General features: G+C 38.8%; 1 protein-coding gene across 10 annotated transcripts in view; it reads left to right on the top strand.

The window, feature by feature from the left end:
* CYRIB (CYFIP related Rac1 interactor B) overlaps positions 1-22,913 on the top strand; it is a 142,560-nt gene that overhangs the window by 80,401 nt on the left and 39,246 nt on the right. For 8 of the 10 annotated variants that reach the window (XM_048212470.2, XM_057307727.1, XM_048212469.2 and 5 more), the window contains one exon: positions 6,900-6,938. The gene's annotated coding sequence lies outside the window, so the exon portion shown is untranslated. Of the gene's footprint in view, positions 1-6,899; positions 6,939-7,155; positions 7,175-22,913 lie in introns of all 10 variants that reach the window. The other 2 variants (XM_048212471.2, XM_026495409.4) reach the window with 1 other exon arrangement.

Raw genomic sequence — 22,913 nt, 5'->3', positions numbered from 1 at the left:
GACTGTTTTCCTTTTGTTTGTGTGGATTAGATATATTGATATTTGTATATATTTTTACGTAGGTTGCATGTAATTAAAAGTGAGCAATCACCTGCTTTCTTTTTCTTTGTTGTATAGCTTATAATTTGGAGTGAACATTATTTTTATGCCTTGGCCACATTGTCATACTTCTAAGTTTGGATTTGCTTCCAACGTTTTATCCGTTGTATTTTCAATGTCTTGAAATATATCCAAGCGTTCCTGTTTTCCTTAAAGTAATCTCTGTGCCCAGCGTGGGGCTCTAACTCACAACCCCAAAATCAAGAGTCACATGTTCCACTGACTCAGTCAGATGCCATCCCCCAGAATTCCTTTAATTTTCTTTCTTTCTTTTTTTTTTTGCTTGTGTTACTTCCTCTGGGACATCTTCATCCTTTCATTCTTTTCATCATAACCACTTTCTTCATTTATGGTGGTGAAGTTCAACCTCACAGAGTTCCTCTGACTGGCATGTTTAGTTTCTCTGATGGCAGCAGTGTCATATTCTTGCCGTCAGCCCTTCCTTCTGTGCAACTTCATTTATGTTCTCTTAGGGTTTGACTTGCAGGGTTACCACTTCTGGTTTTTTGCTGCTCTTTTATCTTTGTTGGCAGATTCCCTCGTTTGGTTATCCATTTTTCTAAAATGTCATGCAGGTTTGTCACCAGGAGACAAGGGGGTAACACAGTGACACACATTGCAGTCTGTGCATGACCTGAGTAACAGATGTTCAGTGAACAATCACTAATAGACTTGAAAGAAATGATGTGGTTGGTCATTAATAATGAATGTAAAAGATGGGAGAAAGTGATAAAACTATAAAGCATTCTGTATTTACAGTATTTTCATCTTTAATTACATTTTAACGAGACTAGACATTTTAGAGAAAGTATATGGGTATGGTTTATTTAGTAATGATGATGATCATTGTAACAGCATTGCATTTACAGAGTGTTCATTGTGTGTCAGGGACTGTTTTAAGTGCTACCCAGACAGTGGTAATCATGGTGTAAGAAGACATAAAAGACTGAGATTTGTATTCACGTGTTTGAGTTCTAGTGTGTCTCAGACATGGATATTTTTACGTGTACTGTGCTTGAGATAGAATGTCAAAATAATTTTAATGTTAATAAGAGAAGTAGTGACCATGTTCAATAAAACTGGCATTTCTGTTAATCTTCACACAATCTTTGAGATTATTTTTGCTCTTTTACAAATAAGGAGAACTGATGCTTAGATAACTTAAATAAATGGAAATCTGAAATTAGAAATAAAACTGCTCAAAGAACCTAATAATTAAATAAGTGGAAACTCAACCCAGGTTTATCTTATTTCAGAATCAGTGCTCTAAACCACTTTGCTTATATTTCTTTCCTTTTTATTAGTAGGGAATATAAAGGTTTTTATATGTTTACTGTTTTCTTGCTCTTACGAATTATCATGTTTCCTCTTGACGTGATTTTAAATATATTTAATTAATACATTATGTGAAAATTAAACATTATAATATTTTGGATTTCCTTCATTTTTAATTTTTATATGCTTTGACTCCATCTTTCCATTTTAAATTTCTTACTGTGCTTCAAATTACTCCTCTAAAAATAAGTAAGTTATTATTTTTGAGATTTTTTTTTTTTTTTTTTGAGATTTCGTTTTAAGAAACTACACTCTAATCCACTTAGAATATATAGGCTGAGGGGCGCCTGGGTGGCACAGCGGTTAAGCGTCTGCCTTCGGCTCAGGGCGTGATCCTGGCGTTATGGGATCGAGCCCCACATCAGGCTCCTCTGCTAGGAGCCTGCTTCTTTCTCTCCCACTCCCCCTGCTTGTGTTCCCTCTCTCGCTGGCTGTCTCTATCTCTGTCAAATAAATAAATTTAAAAAATCTTAAAAAAAAAAAAAGAATATATAGGCTGAGAAGTTTGTGTCTCAGTTTTTCATGGGAGTATTTCAGTACCACTTATTAAATAAAGTTTTCTTCATTGCCCTATATAGTGATGACTTTATAAATTCCTCATCAGGAATATTGTCTTTGAGCCTTCTACCTCCTTTTCCTGCTTGCCCAAATCCTATTCATTCTTCAAATCTATCTCAGCTCCCAGGGCTTCATAAAATCTTTCCAATACCCTATTTCCATGCTCTACCCTCGCTGCATTATCTTCTTTTAATTGCCACAGCTGTATATGTAGGTATTTCTCATGATACCTCATTTTTACCTTGAATGTTTTAATTGCTACAGGAAGAGTAGTTGCTTCTAGAGAGTGCAGTCAATCTTTTCATCCTAGCATCTCCTCAGGTATTTATTTTGGGACTATTATACATAATAGACTTTCCAGTAAATATTTGGTGTGAGGTGTTTTGTTTTGTTTTTTTTTTTTCCGTTTATTGGACTATTGTGATTTCTCTGGTCTCTTCATCTGCCTATATATCTGTATGAGTTCCACTCAGTTTTAATTATTAATGTGTAGGACTGGTTCTTTTCTTCTGTTTTTAAAAACTTTTTTATAGACTTGTCTGTTTCTTTTTTTCTCAAATGAATATGAAGTAACCTTTTCAAGTTCTTAAAGCTTACTATGGGGGCGCCTGGGTGGCTCAGTCAGTTAAGTGGCTGCCTTTGGCTCGGGTTGTGATCCCAGGGTTCTGGGATCCAGCCCCACATCTCATCCCAGCTCCCTGCTCAGTGGGAAGCCTGCTTCTCCCTCTCCCTTTACCCCTCCCCCCCAGCGCGCTTGCTCTCGCTCTCTCTCACTGTCAAATAAAATCTTTAAAAAAAAAAAAACAACTTAGATAGTTGCTGAGATTATATAATAATGCACTTTCATAATATTGTCTGATCTGGGAACGTGGTCAATAGGCCCTTTAATTCAAGTGCTCTTTTTCTGTTAACTACGATGGCTTTAAGATTGCTTTGTGTATGTCAAGGGGAGCTTAAACTAATGGAATTGAATTTGATTTTATCATATACCCAAATGAAGGAGGAATGCAGTGTAGGTTACATAACCAGTTAGATTTATGTGTCATCATTTGAAATGCTGCAAAGCTGTAAATGTGGTTGACAGAATGCTCTGAAGTCATAGCTTTTATGTTTTGCTGGAGGCAAAGGAATTTTAACACTTACTTGAAGAACCTCTAGGTTTGCGGATTTTAGATGCCTGGATTATCTAATTTACATACTATCTAATATTTACTATTTATGACCTGACATTTGATTTCTAAGGGTAAAAACAATTACAAGTGTTTTCTTATTTCTTGATTTATTAAGAATTAGACAAAATGAATAGAATTTTCCCCCGTGGTTTTATGCAAGTGGCACTGGTTTTGCTCCTCTGGTTAATGATAGTGGCCAGCCAAGCCACTTGTTTTGTTTATTTCTGGGTGGTTTCGGTCTGCCTTAGGGAAGGAAGTTTGTTTTTGGCAGAAAAAGCAAAAATGTGTTTATTCATTCCATTTGTAGTAACATTGATCCAAGAGGAGCTTTTGAGGAAAACCAGAATAATTAGGCTTTGAACATAAATAGCTCCCATTCCTCTCCTACCTGATAGAAGAAAAGGAAAGATTAGGATTAATAATATATAAATTATAGACAAATCCTAGAGCAGGAGTTGCAAACTGATGTTTCATCAAACAAATATTACCCTCAGACTGGTTTTTTTTTTTTTTTTTTTGGCCTACTGATTATTTCTAAAGCTTAATTAGTTGATAACATCTAAAAATTGTTTTACCTGAATATCCAGCCCTAGATCACCTGCATTTTTAGCATGGCATGTTAATAGCGATGGCACCCTTTTGATTAAGCATAGACATTTGCTTGCCCTAGTTAGCACTTCTAATGTGGCTCCACCTAACCCAGATGCATTTAACTTTGCAGCCCCTGGAGGCTGTTGGATTAAGAAGTAATAGTAGACCTAAGACTGTTAATGCAGCTGAACCCTCCACTTTGAGTTAATAGAAGCTAGAATAGTAGGTGTGAAAATTTTAGGTAGAGATAGCTGTAGTGGAATTTGGGATATGAGAGAAAGTAGTTGCAGAGGAATCCAAGGTTTTTACCTGAGCAACTGGAAGGATAGGGATGCCATCAGCTGAGTTAAAGGGGACTAGGTAGATCAGGTTTGGGGAGGGAAGATGAATAGTTTAGTTTTGACATGTTAAGCTTGAGGTATCTATTAAAACATGCAAGAGGAGATATTGAGTAGGCAGTGGCTATGAGAGTATGGAGTTGGAGACAAATGTCTAGACTGGATAAGTAAATTTGAGATATGTAGTTGATACATAAAGCCATGAGATGGAATGAAATCTCAAAGGGAGTGGAGGACCCAGGACTGAGTTCTGGGCACATCAGCTTTTGGGGATTTGAGAGAAGTTCAGCAACAGAGATTAAGAAAGAGCATCAAGTGAGTTAGAACGAAAAGGAAGGAAGTAGGGTGTCTCAAAGGACAAGTGTCCTGACCTGGTTTCATCCCAAAAGCAGAGTTTGAGACAGGGACTTTTTAGGCAGATAATTTATTTGGGGACCTGTTAACAAGAAACAAGTTGGTGGGGGCCTGGGTGGCTCAGCCGGTTAATTGTCTGCCTTCGGCTCAGGTCATGATCCCAGAGTCCTGGGATTAAGCCCAGCATTGGGCTCCCTGCTCAGCAGGGAACCTGCTTTCCCTCTCTCAATCTCACTCTCTCTCTCAATAAATAAATCTTAAGGAAAAAAAAGAAACAGAATTGGAGAACTGGGGCACATGAAATAGGGAGGAAGGAAAGTCAATGCAAGGGTCTGTTATTGACCTGGTCACATCTGTGAGTACCTGGGGCTTGATCCTGAGGAAGTCCTCTGAGAAGATATGAAGAATATGCCTCTGGGTGGAAAGGAGGGTGTATTTATATACCAGATCCCGTTCTCCGGTGGTCAGTGTTTGCTCATAGGGTGCTGATGTTAACATCTTCACACTTCCAGGTCGGGGTTCATATATCCTAGGATGGCTGAAGAGTTCCTATAAGCATCTCTTAGAGCAAAGCCTGTGAGCAGAAAGTGAGCCCCAATAGGGCATCTAAGGGGAGGTGCCTCAGCTGGAGTAGAAATTGTGAGGCAGCGCGCGAGAGGTATCCCATACAGCCTCGTATCCTCCATTAAGCACCTGCAATTTAGTCCATTCTACTGCAAAGTTTTCAAGATGGTGGCTGGCCACAGTCTCTACATTAGACTTATAATAAGAGGGTTAGTGGAATAATGTTCATTTTTGCAGTCGTCTACCACTCATTCTAGATTTGTGTAACCTTCAGCCAGCACTTGAACAGGTCAAGGCATTGTCCTGGTTCAGTGACACAGACCTTCTTCTCCAAGGGATCAATGCCTGTAGTTGATTTATCCTTGTTGGATCATAATTGTTGCAGCTGCTCATTTATAGTTATTACTGAACATGGCAGCCCCAGTCGAATCCTCTAGGTTCTGGATAGGTTTCCTCCTGTCCCCATTGTGTGGCAGCAGCCATAAGTTGTTGTTAGGGTCACTTTACAGGACTCCCCAATATGGTAATTCTTTCCTTAGCGTGCTGGTCCAGTAAGGAGTCCAAGATAACCAGGCGATAGTTGCTTCAGAATACTTCCTGTGTTTTCTGGCAGAAACCACTGTTCTCCTCCCCCACTATCAGAATGTCTAATCCAGTGAACTTGAAGGTTGTCAATCCTATTTCCATCTGTTGGTTCCAGGACCTTTTTCTTCCTCCCTCCCTCCCGTCCTTTTCTGTTAGAGACACAGCACCACATTTCAGCCTTTAGAAGACAATGTAAGTATCAGATCACTTACCATCTTGGAAGGCAGTGCCCCATCCCCTCTAAATGTTACTAAGCACATAAAAATTCTGTGTTTGCTAAGTCCAAGACTCTGGTCGTAGGGGCGCCTGGGTGGCGGAGTCCTTAAGCGTCTGTCTTACTGCTCAGGGCTTGATCCTGGCGTTCTAGGATCAAGCCCTGCATCAGGCTCCTCCGCTGGAAGCCTGCTTCTTCCTCTCCCACTCCCCCTGCCTGTGTTCCCTCTCTCGCTGGCTGTCTCTCTCTGTCAAATAAATAAATAAAATCTTAAAAAAAAAAAAGACTGTGGTTGTAGAATAAACAATTAGGGAAAGAAATTTTTACGTAAAGATGAGTAGTTACATTGGCCAAATGTGTCCCCCCCACTGTATGTGAACTCAGCTAGTTTGCTGTAGCAGCTGTAGTTGCTCTTAGTTGTAAAGTTAGAATAAAATCATTTTGAAGATTTAATCTTACCTGAAGTGTTTTAGGATTTGCAAATACCATAGTAGTATTAGTAAACCAGTCCTACAGAGGACTTCGTGGTTCACTTGAGTTTTGCTAGATGTGCCTCTGGCAAGTAATAGGTCATTGTCATGGAATATAAGGATCTTAGTACCTTTAGCAAAACTGGTATTTTTAATACATTGAAAGGAAATCAACGTAAACTATGATAATAGTATAGAAATATATCTTTTGGTAATCTTAGGCCCCTGTTATAAGAATAAAGGTGAATTACAAATTTTCTTCCTTTGCTGTCTCCTGCTTCATGATATGATGAGAATTATGTACTTATCTTGATAAAGATTGTAGTCTTGGCATGTCTTGAGGGTGGCAATTAGGGTGTCTTATCTAAGCCTATTGGTATTTCCCAGGGCTTAACACAATGGCTTACTCTTAGTAGGTTCTCTATAAATAGTTGTTGATTTAATTCGAGTAGGTGTATGTCCGTTTGTATACATACACACACATAAACGTGTATAGCATATGTATGTGATATATGATGGCATTCATAAACCTTATTAAAGTTAGTTTTAATAAAATGAAACATGTTTTAAAGTATAATAATGTTTTAGACTTTCTTCCTTTTTTTCTTTCTTTAAACAGATAGAAGGACAAGAACAGAATCACCAGCACTGGCTGAAGGTAAATATGTCTTTGGGGGAAATGATAATTCAGATACAAATGAAAAGTTATGATTTAAATAAAAAACTACATTGGCTCAGTATAATTTAAGGAAGATATTCTGTATATAATACTGAACTGGTAAAAATATCTTTAGGAAATACCCTATACTGTTTAGTTTCTTAAAATAGGAGGTAGTGGGGAAAATGTAAATTAATTAGAACTTTTTTTTTTACAGCTTTCTTTCAGTAGGAGAGGTATGTGTTTTTCTTTGTATTCCTTTTTAAGTCATTTTAGTTATCACCAGTATAGTTAATCAGGAAAGGTCTAACCCTTACTTCTAGTGGTTTATATATGCTAGAAAGGAAGATAATTTTACATGATTTCTTCAGTAAGAATTCTAGCTGTTACTGATTTTGGTCCTCTAGAAAAAGTCTTAGAAGAACACAATAGCCACCACAAAAATTACTGATACAGGGGTCCTGAGTACTTAAACATTTATAATCCTGTAATTGTTTTAATTATAACAAGTTAATAGGTATTTGAAAATGTAATTTTTCTGTGGATATATTTTATGTTCTTAAAGTGAAAATGATCAGCTTAAATTCTCTTTCTGTGCTTTTCCTAGTCATAAACAGAGATATTTACATTTCAAAACTTGCCTGTCATTTTATGAGAACTGATAAGACAGTTATCATGATGGTCTTTGGAGTTATAATTACCTCACCTACTCTGTGTATGTTACAGTGCAGGAGTTCTCAAACTTTTTTTGTTCCATGGACCTCTGGTAATCTGGTGAAGCCTGTGAATCCCTTCTCAGAATAATGATTCTAAAAATGATTCATGATTTTATGAAGTAAAACACACAAGATTAAAAAGGAAATTAGTTATATTGAAAGATAGCTAACAAATATTAAAAATATAAATTTTTGATAGAGTCATATATATGCCTCTCACATTAGAGAATAAGCTTTAGCAACACTTTTGCTAAATACTGTAATTTTAAATAGTGATGTTTGCAGTAACTGTAGTATAATATGAAAATACCAGTGATTTCTATTGATGATAAATTCACAGGTATTTCTGATACTACTATGCTTTGTTGCCTATAATCTTGATTGAAGGAATTGCAAAACTTCAAATAGAAGTTAGTGAAAAGGTTCTCATCCAAGTTCACAGGTCACTGAATTCTTTCTCTGGACCCCAGATTAAGAACTCCTGTTAATGAAAAGTCAGCTAGACCTTTCTTACTCCATCATATTTGAATAAGTGCAGTTTTTTATGTTCTGTGTAACTAATCTTTAAAAAGTAGAGTTACACAGTCATTTCTTTTTCTTTTTTTCAAAGATTTTATTTATTTATTTATTTGACAGAGACAGCCAGCGAGAGAGGGAACACAAGCAAGGGGAGTGGGAGAGGAAGAAGCAGGCTCCCAGCAGAGGAGCCTGATGTGGGGCTCGATCCCAGAACGTTGGGATCACGCCCTGAGCTGAAGGCAGACGCTTAATGACTGCGCCACCCAGGCGCCCCTAGACCGTCATTTCTTAAGAGACATCCCAATGGTGTAGGCTAGAAGTTCTTGAAATAGCTTTGAAGAAACTTCGGTTTGCTGGTCAATAATCACGGAACAGGCGCCTGGGCGACTCAGCCATTAAGCATCTGCTTTCGGCTCAGGTCATGATCCCAGCGTTCCGGGATCGAGCCCTGCATCGCATTGGGCTCTTTGCTCACATCGGGCTCTCTGCTCGACGGGAAGCCTGCTTCTCCCTTTCCCACTCCCCCTGCTTGTGTTCCCTCTCTTGCTGCCCCTCTCTCTGTCAAATAAATAAATAAAATCTTTAAAAAAAAAATCACAGAAACAGCAGCATACATATTCTGTGGAAAAGGGAGTTGGAGATAAGTGGTAAGACTTGGAGAGTGCCCACCTTCAGAGAATTCACATTCTGTTTCAAGGAACATAACATTAACATGTAAAAAATAAAATACCACCTTGAGATGTTGAAAGTTTAATGAGAGAATTGTCATAATTTCCTCAGGAAGAATACAAATATAAGGTCTGATGCTTGTGTTATGGAATTACAAAAAAAGGTCAAGACTTGCAAAAAGTCATCAGATGTTTTACAGTTACTTCAATCGTATGAACTGTGTAATGATCATGTGCCAGCCTAAGCTAGGAAGAGCCTAGAATGGTGTCACTAAATTTGACAATTAAATGGTCGTTCAGCACCTTGTAGCTGACTACGAGTAAAGGGACTGGCAGATCTGTTGAAGCTTGGCTGATAGCAAAAACAACACTATTTTTTTGAAGGGACACATTAGGGCATCTGATTTTGAGGTATTTTTTGGTTGTGGCACTTGATTTGTCCTGTCAATGTGATCTGCCCTGATGCCATATTTTAAAGATGTTCTCAAAGGCTTCACTGTCAGGGTCTGTTAGGTTAAGCCCCACTTTTTAAAAACTAATTTGCTGCTTTTGCCAAGTCCCTAAGTTTCTCTAATCCTCAGTTTCTTCCTATAAAATTAGAGAACTGAGCTACATGATTTCAGGTCATTTCTCATGAACGCTGTATTCTGGTCTGATTTTCTACCTTTTCTGAGACCCTTCACTTCCTTTCTCTTTCTCCCTACTAGCAACGTTTGAAATGTGGTAAAAATACTCAGAGTTGTTAAGTGATTTGAACTTCGGTTTATATAAATATTGCCCTAGTAAACGCTATACAAAACTTTAAAAGCTGTAATTATTAAATTAGTGTACTTCGTTCAGAACGTTTTTATTATATACACATTCTGCATTTTGGTCTGCTGGAGTCTTTTTAGCCTTATTATAAGCGATATTGATTTTTAATTGTAGGAAGATTATTCAAGTACATATTTTTAAGATTATGTGATTACCAGGAAGAGGAAAGTTATGTTTTGTTTTTGTATTCTGTTTGATTATGGTGAGTCTGGAGGAGTTGTATTTAAGAGAATGGTTTTAGTTGAAGTTCAGAAACTGTAATTTCACAGTATTGAATTCCTTCAGCATGCTGGGCTCAAACAGAAAGACCTGACAAATGGTAGGGAAATATTTAAGGACATTTCTTAGTTAGCATCTGTCATCTTTTTCTAGTCAATGTGTTTTTTCTTAAATTTTTTTTTCTGTGATAATTTTATCCCAAATTTAGAAATTTTAGTGCTAGTATTGAATTAATTTCTTTCAGGAAGACTTGAAAGTTTTAGTTTTCTTTACTCTTTTTGGCTGAATTATGTGCATTTTCATTTATGACTAAGAAGCAAATGGCAAAATGGTTAAGAGACCTGTTAGGAGCCAGATTTGCCTGAGTGAGAATTCCGGCCTCGTTTACTAATTTGTTGACCTTGAGAAAGTTACTTAATCCTTCAGACCTCCGGGTTGCTCAGAAGTAAAATGAGGATTGTAGTGCTAGACAACCTCCAAAATGATGGAGGGTTTTATAAGATAATACTGTGTATATATTACTTAGCATCGTGTGTGGCACACAGAAAGATCTCAGTCACTGGTTTTTACTTTCATTTAGTCTTCACAGTGTTCAGGGACCTCTGCAAGGTTCTTGGGATACGAAAGTTAAGTTATAGTCACACTCAGGGCAAGATGGTTCTGTTGCCCTTAGTTCCTTCAGTCTGTAATGTTTAAGAAGGTCCTTATGATAAATATTCCTAAATAACCCCTTCTAAACTTCGTTCTGTTTCAGAAGCTAAATTCTCATAATTTACTAGACAGGAGATAGCTTGTTTATAATTTTTTGCTTTTGTGAGTGTGTGTGTATATATATATATGTGTGTGTGTGTGTATATATATATATATATACACACACACACATATATATAGTCTCATGGGTAACTTTCTTTTGACCTCAGTTTAATATGTTTTAAGATATGTCAGATATTTAATGGGTTGACAGGTGGCATAGAGACTATTTAGTTTAGTTATCAGAGGCCAGTGAGAATTGGGGCCAGCAAGGAGAAATCAACAAATGGGCAAATACCAGCTTAATAAAGGCCTGTATGATTCTTTGCAAGATTCATGTTGGATTAATTGTGCTTCATTTAATCATTGGCTGAAGTTCCTTAAAAAGTTTCTAAAAATTGACTGAATTCTAAAATTTTTTTTTGAAGATTTTATTTATTTATTGGTGAGAGAGCACGACCAGGGGGTGGGGACGGAGGGAGAAGGAGAAGCAGACTCCCCAGTGATCAGGTAGCCCAATGCAGGGCTCGATCCCAGGACCCTGAGATTATGACCCAAGCCGAGGGCAGACGCTCAACTGAGTGAGCCACCTATGCTCCCCTGAAGTCTAAAATTTAAGTCGTTTGAGAGTAGAATGAGTTACCCCCTGGGCATAGTCATACAGAATGAAATATTTAAGCAGGAGCTAGTTGGCTGCTTGGCATGGATGTTGTAGAACAGATACATACTAAGGCTAGAGGGTCAAGTGTGAGTCTTCCATTTCAGCATATATTGTATTTAGTCTGGGCTGCTATAACAAAATAAGTAAACTAGGTAGCTTATAAATAGCAGAAATTTATTTCTCAGACTTCTGGAGGCTGGAAGTCCCAAGATCAAGGTGCCAGCATAGTTGAGTTCTGGTGAGGCCCACTTCCCAGTTCATAACACAGCTGTCTTCTTGCTGTGTCCTCACATGGTAGAAAGAGCAACGGAGCTTTCAGGGGTCTCTTCTATAAGGGCATTAATTCCATTCATGAGGGCTCCACACTGATGACCTGACCACCTCTCAAAGGGTTTAATCACATTGGGTTTTAGGATTTCACATGTGAATTTTGAGGGGAGACAGACGTTCATGTTCTATCTTTTATACTTTTATGTAGAATAGAAAGAGCTGTTACATAAAATAGGCTTGATAGCAAAACCAGACAAGAACAGAGAAAAAAAATTATAGGTCAGTCTTACTTATGAAATAATCCAAAGTGAAATATTAGATCAAATCTAGAAATACATATTTTTAAATACAAGGATGGTTAGCAGTAGAAAGTGTAGTCATATCATCTATTCTTATAAGCTCGTATTCAAAGATTAAATGAAAAAATGGTTGATATTCTAAAGATGGGAGTTCTGCCTTAGAGTGGTATGTGTATTTGTGTGTGTGTATTTAATGCAAAATCAAGTGAAAATCCCATTAAGATTTTTGTAGAACTTGACAGTTACATGGGTGAACAAAGGACCAAGAATAGCTAAGGCACTTTTGCAGATGAATCATTACTTAAATGGTAAGCATAGACCACAAAGAAAAGTGGCACAGATGGCACCATAGACAACGTTAAGACTAGGTTACTGTAATATTACAGACGAGGAGAAAATATTTGCTATGTGTATAAGCATCAAAAGATTGGTACCCAGAAGTCCCGTCTAGAATTCCTAAAGCCCAACTATGGGGGATAGGAGAGTGGCATATCAGCTGGAGTTGAATTAAGAAAGCATACCACCCTGGGTATTTCAAACAGGGAACTTAATATAAAGGATTGGTTATGAAGGTATTAGACTATAGATGAGCAAAGGGGAAGAGGAGACAGAGAGTGGCAAAAAAAAGGTGGGATGATGGCTCTGCTACCAGAGATAAGCTGCTCCCACCACTAGACTGCAACTCACAGGCTGCACTTGCTTCTCTGCCTCTGACAGGGAAGTGCGTACTGACCTCACCTTATCTGACTACTCTTAGAGCAACTGCTGGTCTGTCCTGGCCAGAGACGGAAAGCTTCTCTCTTTCCTGCCTTCTCACCTTCCAGTGCCTCTTACTGCCATAACCTGACAGCTGGCAAGGGTGTCCTTTACAGATTCGGGCCCCACAGTGCAGAGTACAGTGTATAGAAAGCTAGGTGTGGGAGAGACCGTAGAAAAATGAATGGCACAAGTTACAAAGGATATGAGTATACATTTTACAGATGGCCTATAAACATGGAGAGGCACATTTTTACTGGTAATCAAGAAAATGTAAATTAAAGCATCAACGAGATATTTCACAATCTAAACATTGAAGCTTCTTGTGGTTTTGGAGGATGGGAGAGAGGAGATCTTTTACTAGTGGAACAGTGAATTGATTGAAGTACTGTGGAGAGCAGTTTGGCACAATGTAGTAAAGTTACAGTTGCCCTTTAATTTCTAGATTGCCATCCAGTAGAAACTTGTACGTGAATACAAGTATATGTAGTGCGTGAAAGGATATGTGTAAAGCACACTTTGTTAATAGAGAAAAATGGAAAAGGCATTGTCCCTCGGTAGGTGAATAAGTAAATAAACCAGTTTCTTTGAATCATGAAGTACTGTGTACTGAGTTAACATGGATAATTCTCAAAACATCACTGAGTGAGAAAAGTGAGTTCTAAAGGAGTATGGACAATAAATCATGCAAGTTGAAAGGCAGAACAGTGCTGTGTTGTTTATGAAGACAGACCTTCACAGTAAAAATTCTAAAATATGTTTGGAAAGGAAGCATACTTTTAAGGTTACTTTAGGAGATGGAGGAGAGGAAAGTTAGTTGGGGAAGGTTGGGAGGTTAACTGCACAAAAACATTTAGGGAGGCATCTGAAGCAACATATGGCAAAATGTCATTGCTTTAATCTGGTGGTAGAGGATGTGAATATATATATATATATTTTTAAAGATTTTATTTATTTATTCGACAGAGATAGAGACAGCCAGTGAGAGAGGGAACACAAGCAGGGGGAGTGGGAGAGGAAGAAGCAGGCTCATAGCGGAGGAGCCTGATGTTCGGCTCGATCCTATAACGCCAGGATCACGCCCTGAGCTGAAGGCAGACGCTTAACCGCTGTGCCACCCAGGCGCCCCAGTGAATATATTTTTTTTACGGTTAAATTCTTTTCTAATTTAAAGAAATAGAAAGCAAGAAGGACTTAATCATCAGCCCCTCTGGGAAGCCTTTGGTTAGGTGTTCCTTATTCTGTATGTTCATTGTGTTGTTTGCATGCTTCTGTATGAAGCATGCCACACCATCTTGTCTGGTCTCCTCCGCTCGTCTGTGATTTCCTTGGTGCCAAATATTCAGTATCCGTCACAGTAATCGGCAGACAGGAGCTAAGGAAAGGTGGTTTGATTGAAAACAGCAGCAACTATCACCAGGCACTGTAAACACTCAAGCTGTAGAAGTACTCAAGGTTTTACATTATGCAAGGGGTTCTATTTAATGGCTCATCCATGTATTTTTGCATGTGTATTGCAAAGTGTTCAGACACCTGAATTCCAATCCAGTTATTTTTGTTGGGCATCTTTGAATGAGTCATATGTGTTCTTTGAATATCAGTCACTTTACATTTAAATTTTGTTTTTAAGATCGAAAGAGTGAGGGACAGGAAAGAGGGAGAGGGAAGGATAATCTCGAGCAGACTCCCTGCTGAGTGTGGAGCCAGACTTGGGGCTCCATCTTATGGGGCTCCATCTCAAGGACCCTGAGGTCATGACCTGAGTGGAAATCAAGAGTAGGATGCTTAACTGAGCCATGCAAGCACCCCTCTACGTTTAAATTTTTAAAAAAATTACGGATACATACAGAAGAATACCTTTATTTGTAAACGTTGAAAGCCTAAAAGACTCCCTGAATCCACCAGTAACTGAGGAACCATATTGTTACCCAGACCTTTGAAGTTGCCTGGTCCTATGGCCTGTCTCTGTCCAGAGATAACCAGTATCTTAAACTTTGTGTTTATCATTCTTTTACATTTTTATATATGTGGATATAATTTTTTATGGATTTCAAAATTGTACTTTTTTGTTGTTGTTTTTAAGATTTTATTTATTTATTTGAGAGAAAGCGAGTGAGAGAGAGCGAGCCCGAGCTGGGAGGGGGAAGGCAGTGGGAGAGGGAGAAGCAGACTCTCCGGTGAGCAGGGAGCCTGATGTGGGGCCTGATCCCAGGACCCCGGGATCATGACCTGAGCTGAAGGCGGACGCTTAACTGACTGAGCCATACAGGTGCCCCTAAAATAGTGGTACGTTTTAAGAAAGTGAGTTCACAGTACTATTTCTTGTTTAATGATCATATTTTTTTCAAGAAAAACCTTCTTAATCCTTGTAAAATAGGTAATTTGGGGGTTCAGTGTTTTTGGTTTTTTTCATATTCCCATCACCTTTCTGTACGTTCTTAAACTACTTGCCTCAGAACTTTATATTAGCCCTTCTAATACCCTGTGTCTGTACCTGATATAGGGCATCGTAGCAGGAAGCCTGTCTTTGCTTTCTTGTTTTAAATTTGCAACTCAAGCAGTAATTTGCCTTGGTGGTTTAATTTTTAATAGCTGGAGGTGCGGAAGTACTGTTACTAGCAATCTCTGAATCAAAGATGCCATGACGATCTGATGTGATACTAATTTATTATGGTTCACTTCCATTTAAGGAATAGTATTGGTCTCCTAATTTATTGTATTTATTGCACATGGCCAGGCATCCTAGTGAGTCTTTTATTTAAATAGTGTAAATAAGGTATTTCATTTTAACATACTACATCTGAGTGTATCCACTAGATGTCAGCATTAGGAGAGATGCAGTGTAACGTGTAGAGTCATAGCCAGAAGCAATGTGAGAGATTCAGTCTAACAAGTACTGACTTGGGTAAATTCACATATTTTGTGAGAGAGTCAACACTAGAAATCAAGTCTCCCAATTTCTATTCTGTTGTTCATTTATGTCACATTTCTTTAAGAGCAGTAACTGATCTCCATGTAATTACTAGGCTAATTTATTGCTCTTGACATCTGCTGGGGATTTATGGTGAGATTTTAGTACTTCTGTGGTGGTAGTATGGCTGGACACCCAGTAATACCTGAACCCTGCTTCTTCTCCTCTACATTTTGCAAAGGAAGGAGAATCAAAGGATCACTTTATTAATAGCTACACTAGTATCTGATGATGATAGATTAGATATTGTGGGTAAGGTTAAGGATTAAGCTACTCTCTAAAACTTCCTCTGTATCAGTCAGATTTCAACCAAGATAGCAGAAACCTTGCTTGGTATTTTTAAAAAGGGATTTAGCATGTGGATTTATTTACACAAATGTTGGAAGCTTGAGCAAAAAAAGGATGCTGAGGTGTGCATGCTTTTACTCACAACACTGCTGACATTAATTCTGAACTGTTTTCCAACACTTCTTCTGATACCAAATATGTGGGGCTTTTTTCCCCACACCAATCAATTCTCTAACTCTCCAGACACCAACTGGGTGTCCTACAGTTCATTTTGATGCTGACTCTAACTATGTGGAGTTGGTGTGCAGACCTCACAGGTTAAGGGCTTAGTCCCACAAGACTCCCCTCCTCTCCAGATGCCATTCGCAAGTCCCAGGCCTGCTGTACTTCTGACCATCCAGCTGTGAAGGGGTGGGGGGAGGGGGTTTGTTCCCATGACTCCGTCCTCAGGTTTGATAATCTGCTATAATGGCTCACAGAACTCAGAGAAATACTCTACTTACACTAGTACCAGTTTATTATAAAGGATTTTATAAAGGGTACAAATGAACAGCCAGATGAAGAGGTACATAGGGTGAGGTCTGGAAATGACCTGAGCATAGGAGCTTCTGTCCCCATGGAGTTGGGGTGTGTTCCCTTCCCAGCATGTGGATGCATTTACCAGTCTGGAATTTCCTCAGGCTCCATCATTTAGGGGCTTTTATGGAAGTCCCATTATAGAGACGTGACTGATGATAAATCATTGGCCATTGGTGATCAATCTCCAGTCCCTCTCCCCTCGCCAGAGTTCAGGAGGTAGGGCTGAAATCTAAGTGTGCCTTGGTCTTTCTGGCAACCAGCCCTCATCTTGAAGCTCTCTAGGGGACTCATTAAAATAAAAGATGCTCCTGTCACCCAGGAAATTCCAAGGGATTTAGGAGCTCTGGGTTAGGCGTGGAGGGGGCGGGATAAAGACCAAATACATACGCTGTTCTATCACATGAGGTAACTAAGATATTAATGGTAACCACAGGAAGCAACTGTCACTTCTTGAACTGGGGGGAAAGAAGGGAAAAGATAGGTTAGGCAGAATTTAGGAGCTTGAAGGAGGAACTCTGTGAGACTGGAAGCTCAGACCTCTGGAGGGGCCAGGCACTGCAGTGCTGCTAGGCATTCCCCAGGAAGCTGGAGCCTAGAGCCATAGAGCTTTTGTTTGTTTTTTCAGATTTTAGGGGCGCCTGGGTAGCTCAATTGGTTAAGTGTCTGCCTTCAGCTCAGGTCATGATCCCAGGATTCTGGGATTGAGCCCCACATCTGGCTCACTGCTTAGCGGGGAGTCTGCTTCTTCCTCTCCCTCTGCCCCTCCCCTGCTTGTGCTCTTTCTCTCTCTCAAATAAATTAAAAAAAATTTTTTTTCCTGAGATAGAGCATGTGCGAATGGGGGGGTGGGGGTGGGGAGAAGCAGAGGGAGGGAGAGAGACCAGCAAACGTCTGCACTGAACGCAGAGTCCGACGCAGGGCCCAATCCCACGACCCCGAGATCATGACCTGAGCAGAAATTAAAGTCTGATGCTCAATCGACTGAGCAACCCCAGGCAGCCCCAGATAGCTAGCTGTTGATGACAGGAAATGCTGATAGGACTCGAAAAACAAAGACCTTTTTCCCCCTAGTTTTATTTATTTAAGTAATCTCTGTACTCATTGTGGGGCTTGAACTCATTACCCTGAGATCAAGAGTCACATGCTCTCCCAGCTGAGTCAGCCAGAAGCCCCCAAAGAGGGACCTTCTTTCTTCCCACCTTCCAATTTCCTTGTAGTTGATGGGGTCCCCTGAGAAGCCAGCTGACAAAGTAGTCTAGGAGAAATACTCTTCAGCTTCTTAGTCCCAACATTAAAAGGAGATAACAGAACTGTGGGCTTGGTGGTGAGCATTAGCAGGTAAATAACTGTCACCGTCTACCTTTTTGACCCCACAGTATTCATTTATCTTTTATGTTTTAAGTACAGTGCCACCATTTTCATGCTTCCTTTTAGAATTTTAGCACTTGGATAGCGCATGCTCGGATGGTCTTAGGAGTACAGACGAGAGGGAAAAAGCCCTATGAATATAGAATCCCAGAGGGGATGCTCAGCTTACTTATTTTACCAAATGCTGTGGAACCAGGAGTGGGGAGAGAGTTGAAGTCCTGGGAGCTTAGATTCTGCTGAAATATGTTTACCACATAAAGATCAGAAAACAGAAGGGGCAAGAGGAAAAGGGAAATCTTGGTTAAGCCATTTATTGAACGACTATTTGTTGCAGAGTCGTCATTGTGCTAGAACAAAGATCCTGTTTAGCAGCTTCTCTTGTGTGAAGAAAGAGGGAAGAAAGAATTGAAGACAAAGGTACAAGAAGGTTAGGGTGTGATGTGCATTTGTAGTGCAATCAGTGGAGCAGATAGGGTAGTGTCAGGATAATTATTGTAGATGCTTTATTGGTAGGCTAGCTTGAGTTGGTTATTTCTCTCCATTATAATGGCACCCAGCTAACTATTGGAGGTTTCCCACTTCGTGCACAAAGTTAGGACGTTCATTATAATCAACCGCCATGTTCCTAAAGTAAGTTGTAGCCATGTTAGAAGCTAAGAAGGAATGGTGATTATACCTCTCCTTTAAATTATTGTGTACCTGACTGATTCTTCAAATAAAAGAAATGTCACTGGATCTCACCTATTTACAGGTCTTAAATGAATTCAGTAGGTATTTATTGGATATTTACTCTGTACCACATTGAAGATTTACTTTGTGTGCTTGTATCAGAGATGCATCAAATACATATTTGGCCAATAAAGTCAATATTCAGCTAAGACCAAAGCCAAAAATCATAGAATACACTTCTGGGAAATTTATTGAAATGTAATTATTACAATATTATTAGTTTGAACAGTCAGATTTTAAAAGTTTGACATACTGAAAATATTTTGTTCTTGTACTGTTGTCAGCTGCTTGATGACTCCTGGAGTCTACTCTACTGTTCATTTGCAATATTAAATCAACATTTGCTTTCAAATGGTGATGATGTAGTTTCACAGAAGTAGTTCTATAAACAAGACTTTGTGCAGTGTTTGAAGAGGATGGTGTCTGAATATTTTTAGAAGCAGATGTGCTAAGTGAGATTGTTGATACTACTTGAATTTTTTTTGAAGTTTCTACTATTATAGCTTGTACCTGCTGCTTTATGGAATCACTTGAGAAATGTTTATCTTTAATAAACCTTAGATCTAGAAGTATGGCATTAGAGTTTTGTAACTGGCTTGCAGAATAGCAAAACTGAATTTCTACCTGCCTTTCAACTTTGCATTCACCTAATTGCAGCATTTTTTATATAGTGGATTGATTAGAAGGATCATTCTAGTGTATGTCTTACAGTATTTTTGTAATTACTCTCTAAGAGCCTGCCAATTTAGTTATTTTTTCAACAGGTTCCGGTAGGTGAAGTACTTTCTCTGAACAAACCATTGCTTATTGGTAATTTTGTTTCTGTTGGCGTTGTTATTGAGAGTGCAATATTAATTTTTTTTTTTATATTAAAGTAGATTTTTTAACGTGTACTTAGCCGCTTGACTGAGTAGGTGAGAAAGCAATTCCAGAATCTCTCATATATCTGGTGGTTTGTTTTTGGAGAGTTATGAAAGTGATTCACTACATCTTTGCTTATGCAACATATGTTTTGTTATATTACATTGTGTCATAATTAGTTTCTGAACACATAGCTGAAGAGTGTGAACAAAGCTTAAGCTTGTGATTCCTCAGCTATTCTTGGCCTTCATCATGTGTGTTCCATTGTCAGTGAAAACTGAATCATATTTTTCATTACTGATTTTCCATTCTGTTAATATTTCTTCAGATTCATGATACATGTTATATGAGAACCAGAAATTTCTTGTCAGACAAGTAAAGCAGAAGTGTGGTTGAATCCCACATTAACCCACCATCTTGTCCATTTTAAAGGCTTCCTGTTGCTTCTACAGGTCTAAATGTCTGATAATACAGAGAAATATCATATTTAACATAAAATACTGTTTTATGCACAACAGAATATAATTCAGCAACATTTTATGGTTATATGTTTTCTAGAAGACTTTTTTGCCTAGGATTCAGAGCTTGGATAAATAACAAGAAGTTCTTTGTCTTCAACACTAAAAGTGGTTGGCAGTTTTTAGTGACCATTTCGATAAGTTTTTTTCACACTCACACATTTTTAGTCACTGTAAATTGAAAGGTATGGCTTTGTATTAAAGGATTCTTATAAAATCTGTTGTTCTGAAGTTTTTTTTTTAAAGAGGACAAAGTATGGTTTTCAGTATCTCCTTTTCTCTAACACTTCCTCATATTTCTTTGAGTTCTTTGGTTATCCTGGTTGAAGATGATAATGTTGGCTTGGTATTGGAGTTTGTTCTCCATATAAAATTTTGATAGAACAGGATCAACACTGTGTTTTTAATTCTTTCTCAGATTTGGAGAATTCCCAAACAGGGCTTTTGGAGGAAGACTTATGGTCTAAAGGAAACTAAATAAAACTTAAACCCACATTTCCAAGCTTTTCTTTTTTGTTGTTATGAATGCTGTTCAGTTTTACAAAGATCAGAATTATGATGTAGGCTAGTCTCCATCCTTACTTTGGAGCCATATTTATGACTGTAGAAGAATATTATGTTCTTGCTTAGTTAGGTGGGCATACTGTAGACTTTCTTGATACTCATATTATCTGTCACTTTATTTCTCTAATTATTTGATATTTCAAAAATTCTTAACTAGTTGCTCATAAGACTACTGGCTTTTACTGAGAGAGTGAGAGACAGACTCTTCATTGATCTGACCGGGAAAATGTGCATGCTCTCTAAATTCTCAGGCCTTTTCTTTTTTTTTTAATTTTTTTTATTCAGTTTTCAATTGTCAATATTTATTTTGGTTTTTCCTCCCCCCCTTCTTTGGAACACTTCTAAAACTTTACAAATTTTTGTTTTCTGTATTTTCAATCATTTATTCAGTAAATACTTAGGACTACCTAGTACATCCCAAAGCATTGTTTCAGGTGCTGGGGATAGAGTGCTGTACAAAATAAAGCCCCTGCCTTCTTAAAAGTTTACCTTGCAGTAGCAGACACAAATAGATAAAGGTACAAATATGTGTTAGGTGGTGATAACCATTAATTTGGGAAAAGGAAAAGAGGAGGAGATATTACAGATGGATTAGTCAAGGAAGCCCTCTCTGAGGTGGTTTGATTGAAGCTGTGACCTCAGTGAAGTACAGTAGCTTGTCATTTGAAGGTCCGCGGACACAGTTTTCCAGGCTAGGGAAAAAGTAGGTACAGAGGCTCCAAGGAGAGAGAAACCTTGCTTTGTTAGAGAAACTGCAGCGGGCTGTTGTGGAGAGTGTGGGAGATGAAGCCAAAGTGAGTCAGGGACAGATCATGTAGGGTTTTATAGGACCTGGTAAGAAGTTTGGATTTTATTCTGAATGTATCTGTAAGCCATTGCATATTTTTGAGTAGAGAAAGGATGTGCTTGATTTATATTTTTAAGAGTTTGCTTTGTTTCTTATGATAAAAGGACACTGTAATAGGAAGCAAAAGGAGAAGCAGTTAGGAGGCTTTCCAGTTAATCCCGACAAGAAGTGGTGGTGGCAAGAACAGGGCTGGTATAGCAGTGAAGGAGGTGAGATGGGGTTTCCTTGAAGCTAATGAGAAAAGTGTATGGAGGAGCAGAAAATGTCAGTTATGTCAGATGCTCCCGAAAGGGGAAGTAAGGTGAGGACTTGAGAATTTACCATTGGAGTTAGAAACATGGAGGTTATTTGATGACCTTGCCAGAACAGTTTTGGTGGTATGTGGTTGGACAAAAGCCTGGTTGGAGAGGAGTAAAAGACAATTGAGTGTAAGCAACTCTTCATAAGGAATTTTGCTGCAAAGAGAAGCAGGGAATAGGATGGGAACTGGGAGGGAAATACAATCAAAGAGAGTTTTTATTTTGTTTAAGATGGAAGAAGTAACTATGGATGTGAAAGAGAAAGGTACGGAAAAAGAACAGCCATAAAGTAGAATAGAAACTCAGGAGAATGGATTGTCGTAAATATCAGATGAAGAAAGTATTTCAGGAAGGAGTGAGTGATAAACTGGGTCAGAGGCTATGAAGTGTGAGAATTGGCCTTTAGAGTTAGCCAGATGCAGGTTTTGGTGACCTTGACAGGGACCAGCTTCATTGTATTGGTGGGAATAAAAGCCAGATTGAAACGAATTGAAAGAATGGGAGGTAAAATAGAAAGAAATAACTACAGGCAACTTATTATATGACCAGTTCTTGCTGTAAAGAGGATAGGCAAGATGGTGTATGGGAGACATGAAGCCTTGAGTAGGAGAACCAGGTTTCAGGAACAGGTGCAGAGGGCAGACTGAATGGATACTGATGAATAAAGGGTAGAAAGAACAATAGATGATCCATCCTTCCTTCCTCCCTCCCCCCCTCCCCTCCCCTCCCCTTCCCTCTCCCTTCTTCCCTCCCTCCTTCCCCCCTTCCTTCCTTCCTTCCTTCCCTCCTTCCCCCCTTCCTTTCTTTTCTTTTTTCTTTCTCTCCCTTTCTTTCCTTCCTTCCTTCCTTCCTTCCTTCCTTCCTTCCTTCCTTCCTTCCTTCCTTCCTTCCTTCCTTCCTTTCTTGTAAGCAATGTAGTGAGGTCACTTCTTGCAAGTGAGAATGGAGAATAGATTGTTAGAGGTATGAAGAGACTAAAAATAGATAAAGCTTTGTGGAATGGTCACCTGGTGAAGTGGGAGAATAGATTGGTTGGAGATGCATAGTAGGATTGTGGGGCAGAACTGCGGATGCACTTCATGTTAGTGGCCATACGTTTAAAGTAGTGGTTCTTAACTGGGGCTGTTTTGCGCCCTAGGAGATATTTGACAACATCTGGAGGTGTTGTTGGTTGTTACAGCTGGGTGCTGGGGTGATATCAGTCAGGTATCTAGTGGGTAGAGGCCTGGAATGCCGCTCAACATCTTACAGTTCCAGGACAGCTCCCACAACAAAGAATT

The sequence above is a fragment of the Ursus arctos genome, unplaced genomic scaffold (genome assembly GCF_023065955.2).
Source record: "Ursus arctos isolate Adak ecotype North America unplaced genomic scaffold, UrsArc2.0 scaffold_6, whole genome shotgun sequence".
Classification (NCBI taxonomy): Eukaryota; Metazoa; Chordata; class Mammalia; order Carnivora; family Ursidae; genus Ursus; species Ursus arctos.
The sequence above is the reverse complement of the archived record's forward strand: the minus strand, read 5'-3'. Positions and strand labels throughout refer to the sequence as shown.